Source organism: Tupaia chinensis, unplaced genomic scaffold (genome assembly GCF_000334495.1).
Source record: "Tupaia chinensis unplaced genomic scaffold, TupChi_1.0 Scaffold000466_1, whole genome shotgun sequence".
Lineage (NCBI taxonomy): Eukaryota > Metazoa > Chordata > Mammalia > Scandentia > Tupaiidae > Tupaia > Tupaia belangeri.
Window position 1 is genome coordinate 2,025,577 of NW_006159975.1, and position 9,307 is coordinate 2,034,883.

The window sequence follows — 9,307 nt, forward strand, 5'->3', positions numbered from 1 at the left end:
GGCGCCCCGGGCTCCTCGCCCGGGCCGGTCTGTCCCTGGAAGCGTCTACCGACGACTCGCGACGCCTCAGCGCATCTCTGAAAGGATTCTCTAGACTTAAGAGCGTAGCTGAGGTGGGGGGAAACTTTCCAGCTAGAGAGCCGCTCTCCTCTAACCCAGTTCAATAAAAAGTTGTGTTTTGAGTGAGTATTTTACAAATAAGGAATTTCAGGCTTGCTAGGGTGGCGCGGACTTCTCCTGCACTTGGCCTTTGGGATGCTCCCTAATTGCTACAGTGTCCAGACTCGTTTAGACCCCAAATTACTGGGCGCACTTGACAGCCTTTTGGACCCGAAACGTGCCTGCTCCTGGCAGCAGAACGAGCTGTCCACCCTGGGAGCTTGCAGGTACTGGAGCCACGCGATCCGGCCTCCCAAACCCTTTCTTGGAAACATCTAAGTGCCGGCAGACACGCGGTTCCTGTTCTTAGCACGAATAGAATCTAGCCTTTGAGGGAAGGACTGATTCCACAGTCTCCTGCAATTTTCTTATTTTTAACTTTTCTAAAATAACTTTTAAATAATAATAATAATAAACTTGCTGCTATTCTTAAAAAAAAAAGAGTGTTTTAAGGTAGCTGTAGTCACAGGCAGGAATGAAATGAAAAATGTTCTCTCCTTTTTTAAGAAGCGAAGAGAGTCAGTGACACATATAAATATATACATATTTTTAAATGCGCTGAATAGCCTATCAGGCATTCTGGGAAAGCGTTTATTTTGGTTCTTGAAGCTACTTTAAAGCTTCTAAGAGTAGGTGATCTTAAGTGGATGAGTCACTTTAATGCATTTTACATAACAAAAACAAAGCCCAAGGTAGCCTTCCCGGTATTTGTGCTGCTGGAAATTATTTGCTGTCCTTTGTTGGCCGAGTGCTGAAAACTGGAGTTTTGGGTGGATACTAACAGTGAATCTTTACCGGTTGGAACCCTTGCAGCTATTACTTGAGATGCAGCGTTAAAGTATTTATTACAATAGGTGTCAGTGCAAGAATCTGGAGGATGCACAATTCTAACCCAGAGAAGGGGAGTGTCTAATATTTTTTGTCATTGATTTACGGTAATGTTCCTCTTCAGATAATATTCCATAAAAATGAATTCGGATCATTTTTGTTGTTAAGCAAAAGGGTAGATGCCATCTGTGGATCGTTAAATTGGCAGACTGTTCCAACCGGATATTTTTAAACAGAAAAAGAGTAAGAACTACTCTAAAGATCTTTCAGAATTATTCACTCTTATTAAGAAATCACGCTTTTATTTATTTAAATTTTTCAGTCTTTTTGTAGCATGGCCTATAAAGTGAGAACTCAAATGATTCACATTTTGAGTCAAATAAAGAAGTGGCTCTTTTAAAAAGTCACGTTCTTAATGTGTTCACGCATTTTTAGAGCGTTGTTCTTAAGTGACAATTTATCAATATTTCTGTCAGGGGGAATGCAGGATCATGCCATTGGGAGTAACTGTGGCCTTTCAGAATTAACAATTCAACTCTTTATTCTTGAATTTTCTATGGTAAAATGTTAATATAAAAATTCTTATTATAAGAAAGACCTCTGCAATAAATTCTTTGCTAAATTAAAGTAACTCAGTTTTCATGATCAGAAATTTACTAGAGACAAGAAAGATAATAAATAGTGGGCTACCATGGGATTAGGACACTAAAATTTCTTTTTATTTTAAAAGATTTGAAAGTCTTTAACAATGGAAATTCAGGATATTTTCAAATGATATAAAACTAATTATTTTATGAATTAAGAACTTAAAATATTTTGTAGAACTAATTCAGTCTTCTGTAGGTAATATTAACAATTTTTTAATGGCTTCCACAGCTTCAATTATTCATTTGAAAAGTTAGTAGCACCGTCTTCTGAGGGGAGGAGAAATGGTAGTTGACATTTGTAACTTCATGCTAGATTTCTGAATGAACTTTATGAAATTAAAAAAAGAAGTGGCACTTACTTCATCAAGATGTAGTGCCATTTGTTTTTTGTTGCAAGAAAATAATTCATATTCAATGTTTGGCAGACTAAATCTCAAATCTTTGGGGAAAATGCCAAGTTTATACATTGAGTTCAGAGATTGTAACATCCACAAAGGTCACATTATTAATATCTGCATATGAATTTCTCTGGAAATCATTAGTGAATTCTTTTATTTTTTGAACAATTCTATTTTTTTCAGAGAAAAAAGTAAAATAAGAAGTTTTTATCATCAGAAGAAGAACAACATGTCACCCACACATTATAAAATTAGTTTTGCATCAATTAGAGTTGGACCTGAAATTAGTTACTTAAAGGGTTTTTCAAGTACAGTGTTTACAATAATATGAAGGGCTCAAATTTCATTATAATAAAACATAAATAGTATGCCATTCTAAGTATATTCTTTAATTTTCTATTCTTCAGTTTAACGTACATCCTAATATAATGTATTTTTTTGGACTAAGTAGTAGTTAAACCGCTCTAAGAGTTAACACTTACAGAACTGAATTTTTTTCAGATAAAGGAATTTTGATACAATTCTTTCCCTGGATTAGTTGTTTCCTTTGGAAATGTTTGTCTCAATAAGGCATGAAACATATATGCATTATAGTAGCAACCGCGTCATGCATATTGGTTTATATATAAGTGGAAAATACATTCTTTTTGTGTTACAGCAAGAACTTGCTATATTGTACTTTAAAATGTAGTTTTCAAAAAAGTGTAGGCTTCTATTTTTCTAAAAATAATTTCTTGGTATGTATGTCAAAACACTTCTAGAATTTTAAACGTAAGATTACATGTGTGATAACCAGTCTTATGTTAATTTAAATCTGTTCTTAATCTGTTTACAACTTCAGTTTTTAAATGCATTGTAACTGCAACTACATTCACATTAGACTTGTATTTCAGTTGTTATCAAAATGCCAATCAGCCAGCAATAACTGGCAGAGAATCCATTGGTATATAGGGATTTTAATATAAACTGTACAGTGATATAAATACACAACTCAGTTCTATTTCTGTAGAAAATAACATTATTTTCTAAAAGCATAAAATCTCAGAAAAAGTGTTTGGGAGGTTTAAATACATATGGTAGATTTTTTTTCTGTTACAGAATAAATTTGTATTTAAAGGCTATAGAAAAGATATCTGTGTGTGTACTGACTTTGGGATGGGTATCTATTCCATGAGTTAGAAGTGACATATTTATTCTCACTTGGGTTTAGCAATTTCTGCCTATATACTACATACACTGGGAAGTATGCCTTTTGAGAAAATATGAGATAAAATATTAAATGTAAAATAAATCCTAAAAAACAACACTGATGAATCCCTTTCTCAAATCTTTAATTTGTTCTCCTCAGCATCACCATGTGACATTTATTATTCCATGGGTGTATGTTTGAAATATACAATAGTAGATATATTTTTCCATGAAAATAGTAATGTAATGTTAAATTTATTACTGTTACTCATAGAGATATGTTTATATTTGGATTGGCATTGAAAGAGCATTAAGCAAACTGTAATAGATATAGTCAAAAAACATTTTAAGTACAAGAAACTATTACTATAGTTTATAAAAAGGAAACAAAGTATACCTATATTATCCTTCTCAATAGCTTTCATTACTAAATAGTGATAAAATCAGAATATAAAGCAGGTGGTTTATTTTGAAAATAGTTAAAACCTTTACCTCTCTGTTTCATCCAAGAAACCCTGGTGGCACAGAAATCTATTATTTCTCCAACATTGATAAAAATAAAAATAAAATACTATTTTTTCTAGGGTTTACGTGCAGTAAGCTTTTGCAAAAACACAAGCAATACATGCAAATTATATGTTGTATTAAAATTTAGTATTTACACTTTGCAATATATATTCATAAGAAACAACAATGAATTTAGGACTTTTCAAAAGAACTACAAAGTGTGCCCGTAGTAAACTGTATTGTTTTGATGTGTGTATTTTCTGGAATATCACTATATAAAATGACTACATGGAGATTTCTTTTTTTCCTCTTATTTTCCAAAAGATATAAGTTTCCCAAAAAAGTAATCTATTCTGAATTCAAATTTGTTTTTCCTGAAACATACAGTATGTGTCATCAAATTATTGATAACTTTAAAATGGATATTTAAATAGCTAAAATGAAATGTATTTTCGGCAAATTATGTAATTTGTTGATGCCATTTAGTGTCTTATGTGTGTGACCATAAACAGTTCTGACATAACCATACATAGAATTTTGCAAAAAATCAGATTTTGTTTTGATATTTCTAAAAGGTAGCTTTTTATTATTATTAAAATGATAACATTCCATCATTTGTATTTAGACCTGAGTGTGGTAGTGTTTCAGAGAGCATGTAAGCTGCTTGCCATGAACTGACTCTGTTCTATTATGTCCCATCTATGTTTACTTAAGCCTTACAGTGTATACCGGGCATCTTAACACTAGGTATGCCAGTCCTCTCATCTTTTCGAGGACTATCTGTGAGCAATAGCACAACTGTTCCCAAGCCTTTCATACAGTTGTTTTGTAGTCAACTTGGAAGTGGGCTGCAGTGGTCAACTATGTAGCTTACGCATATCCATTTTCCCTTTTGTGTGCATTAAAACATGGAGATAGTTGTGCCATATTGTTTACAGAGATGCAAGAAAAAGTCAGTTGCCTTCACTGTCAATTGAGTAAAACTAGTAGCGTTGCTTGAAAAATGCTGTGTTTACCACCTTTCATCGAGGATCATTGCATAATTAGAAGATTGGGCTAGTTTATATAATTACAGAATTGTAGTTAATAGATGTTTTATGTGTGTACAAATATACATATATAAGTGTGCATAAATTTCTTTTAAACTTCAAGTGGTTTGCTAAGGTTACAAAATCTCAGGAAGTTAAACTTATGATCAAATGTACATACTTTAGGATTTTGGCCAATCCACAACTGTTTTCAGGGATTAAAATCGCATTCAAAACATTTTTATAACACCAGTACTTAAGAATAATTTGTTAAGAGAATCAAATGGGATATTGTATACAAAAACGGCTTGCAAATGTTCAAGTTCTGTAAAAGTGAGTTATTAATATAATTGATGAATAACAGAAAAAGTACTTCTAAAGATTATTTTGCCATCTTTTAAACAGACAATTGATATGGGAAAGAAACTATTGTGCTTGGAATACTGAAGACCTGAAAGTTCTTTGTATGGTAAATGATTTTATTTCTGCCATTTAGGTATAGGATACTTTGAAATTTGTAACAATTAACTCTGTTTGGGGGTATGGTATTTTAGGAATAAAGGCAAATATTACACAGGTTTTAAAACATTGTTTGTAAAATATAAACTCGCTGTCTTTTCTGTGTAGACTTTCCTTCTTTCCAGTAATTTAATATACAGGAATATACTATTAGCAATTTAATACAGTCGAAGCCATTGCTTCTTTAAATTTGCCACTTATTTCTTCAGCGTATACCAATATAATGGACAAAGAAAAGATTGACGTTGTGGTTTCAGCAAAATGGCACACTTTTATAGTTAATTTTAATAATTCAGAATCAGGGTGTTACATATAAAGCAATAACTGAAGTTCTCTTTGAATATGAATGTGGGATATTTCTGGCTAAATGTTATTTTAACATTTGCTTCTGCTGATTTTTTTAACCATATGCTCTGTGGGTTAAAAAACTAGGATACCTTTAAAATTCTCTATATTATAAATGGAAGAATAACTTCAGCTAGAAATGATGGCAGTACAAAATAATGGTGTTGGTCATTTTAAATGCCTCAGACTTGGGAAAATCTGAGTAATTAAAATATTTTATTATGTTTTCTCATCAAATAATGAATAATAATGCCTGTAATTTTTTATTCAAATAATTCATTCTTAGTTTTTCTCTCTGTCTCTCTACTGCACACATATACACGCACATACATGTATACAATTACTATTAATCAGAATTGGTTATTATTTGCATACAGCATCAAATCAAATGGAGAATTTATGGTTTGTTTTCTCCCAAGTTCCCTGTGACTAGACCTCAATTTTGAATCTTTTTCCCTTGAATCTCCACTCTCTGTTTCAGGGGACTTTCTCTTACCACCTAAAATTTTCCTTTAAGGAAAATTGTTGAGGGCTTTTGATATACAGATACATCTATAATATAGAATCAACATTTCCACCAACATTGTCAAACCATCTAGACAATTAGAGATAAAAGGGGAAAACTGATAAAATTGCTCTTTTCTAAAGGAATGACTAAACAGTAATGATGCATTATTCTGAGAGTGAAAAAAAAACTGGCTTAATAAAACAAACAGGTACATTGGAAAAATCCCTTATTTTTAAAAAAATTATCAGCCATCATTGTGGTCAAAATGCTGTGAGGAATGAGCTTCTGTAAGTGCAGCAGAGAAAAGAACCCTTGGATATACAAGGTGTGAAATTACTTTAAAGATGCTACAGGTAGCAGTTGGTCATTTTTCTTCTTTTTCTTTCCTTTTTTCTCCGTGAGCTTGTCTATGCTGAAAATACTGTTTATTTACATAAGACTCATTTACAGAAACCTAAATATTCACATATGGAAATTCACCATAGAAACCAAAGATAATAAAATTGTCCTTATCTCAGAAAAATAGAAGTACTTAATTTTTAAAAAATATTTTATAAAACTTGGGGAAATGGCTCATTAGATATGAAATACTAGTGTAGCATTTTATCAGAAACTGAAGTAGTAATTATCAGGAAATAAATTTTGTTAGTAATTTTCATCCATTTGATTATAAGAAATAAAATAACTTGCAAGTAAACAGGCTTCTAGGTAGTGAACTTAAGACTATTTAGACCTGTAAGTAAATAGACCATCTCATTTTTAGAATTGATTTTAATTTACCCGATCTCTTTTAATGTCTCCTGATTAAAATATTTTAACATCAAATATACTTTCATTCAACAATTAATACAATTATTATTCAGTGTAAATTATGAACTTCACTAAGCTAAGTCTCTGAGAAAGACATTCACAACTCTTAAGCTGACTATGAAACAGAGGGGGACATCAAAGCATGATCAAGGAAGAAGCAACTTTTATTTTGAAGAAGTATGGCCTAAAGAAATGTGGTCTGTCCTGCATGGGGCTCATGGGGCAGAGATGTTGGAAGAACTGTTAGCTTGAATCTAGGTTATAAATTGCTTGCCAAATCGGAGATGATCAGTGTTCACAACACATGTTCTTCTTATGAAAACACGTTTGGTCCTTCATGCTGAGATTTTTAAGTTAAAAAAAAAAAACAGCAAAACTAATAGGTTTTGAATAATAATATGTAGAAGATCAATGAAAGAGGGCCAGCATTGGGGCCAGCAGATGACATAGTGGTTACATCACTGGACTCCCATATGTTCGACTGTGGTTTGAGTCCTGGACCTGGTGGCTTAAAACTCAAGCTGGGTGCATGTGCGTGCATGTCCAAGATCCCAAGAGGAAAATGGAGGAGAAGAGATTGCTGCATGGCCACTGCCCCTGGAAGTGGGGGTGATTTCTCACTTTCCTTCTCTCTGCCTCACACTGTTTTTCTGGCTAATGCATGTGCCTAGAGCAAACATCTCTCTTTATATATATATATATAAAGGGCCAGTGAGTCAGAGGCAATGCAGGAGTTAGTGGACGATTCCAACATTCACTAAATGAGAGATGCCCATAGTCTAAGAAAAGTGGCAGTGAGAAAGTGAAGCAGCTATGAACTATTCTGTAGAAGTAACATTTCAGGCTTTAATGGTTATGGGTTTTGGGGGATCAGGGAGTGAGAAGAGTTGAAGGTGACCATAACATTTTTCCTAGACTAAAGAACATAGGAAGAGTGCGAGGTTAGTATTGGAGGTGTTGGTAATGTGTTCATTGTTGGGTATTCTGAGTTACTGGTGTCCTGTTGATGTCTGTTAGGAACCTTGAAATATATAACTAAAGGGAATTTGGAGAAACATTCATAGAGCAGTATCTTTGAAACCAGAAGCGGGGGATCATACACTATTATTAGTTAAATAGTATTTATTTACTGTTTACAATGATAAACACTGTGGTTTTCTTTTTTTTTTTAAGAGCTTTTTGCCTTAGCGCACATGTGCTCACCAGAGAGAGATAGAAACAGTGAGAGGGAAAGTGAGAAATCACCCCCACAAACACACTCCCTATACCTCCATCATCCTCCTGGAATCTTGGACACTCATGCACACATATCTGGCATGATTTTCAAGCCACTAGGTCCAGGACTCGAACTGCTGTTCGCCATGTGGGAGTCCAGTGATGTCACCACTATACCATCTGCTGGCCCCAACACTGTGATTTTCAAAAGAGCATCAGTGTACAGTTTCATTTCACAGAGAGATCACATGAGTTGACCCCTTATGAAAGAGCAGTTCAGTTGGGAACACAAACGTGGTGTCAGCGGCTTGAGGAGTTGCTAAAGTTGAAAAAAGCAAGTACCGATAGTTTTTCCAAGGAATATATGGCAAATAAGAGGGAAAAGAGCAAATTCAGAGAATTGGGATTTGGAATTTTTTTCTTTTAAGAGTAGGTGTTGGTGGGGCCAGCAGGTAGCACTGTGGTTAAGGCGCTGGACACTTCCACATGGCCGATCATGGTTTGAGTCCCAGGCTTGGTGACTTGCTTTCTCATTTATCCTTTCTCTCTCTCTCTGGTCAAATTAAAGTAAATGAATGAATAACTAAAATTAAATGATTCTTTAAAAAAAAAAAAGAGTAGGGGTTGTAATAGGTCACTGGGGATTCCAAGTAGACGACCATAGAACTATCTTAGAAAAGGAAAATGTTTTCAAATGGTAGTGGATCTGGATGATTGATCATAGGAATTAAGGTCAAGGGTGTGACAACAACTGCAGAAAGGGTTATGTCTGCTATCAGGATTATCTCTTGAGTCAGCTTCTGCTTTTCTTTGTATCATCTCTTTTTCTCTTTTTCTCCAAATTGTCTGTGTCTGCTTCCTCCTGCTCATGGTGTAGAATGATGGCATATGATTGCATTTTCTCCATTGAAGCCTCGAAGCCAGCTTGAATCTAGCATAGCATCCCAGTCCAAAAGATCAACTCCCAAAGAGGATATGTTGATAGTTTGAATATGGGTCACATGACCATCTACAGCCTATTCAGTTGTGACCAGGTGTTGGGATTTGAAAAAGTGACTCCCATTGCCTGAGCATAGGTCATTTCTCCGTACCTGGTCCAATCACATTAAAAGTATTACATTGCAAAAAAGCCAGTTGTTTTTACCATGGATAGGG

The 9,307-nt window shown here is 34.1% G+C and overlaps 1 protein-coding gene across 2 annotated transcripts in view; it reads left to right on the forward strand.

Moving 5' to 3' along the window:
- Positions 1 to 9,307, forward strand: part of CACNA2D1 (calcium voltage-gated channel auxiliary subunit alpha2delta 1) — a 567,237-nt gene that overhangs the window by 475 nt on the left and 557,455 nt on the right. The gene's annotated exons all lie outside the window — the stretch shown is intronic.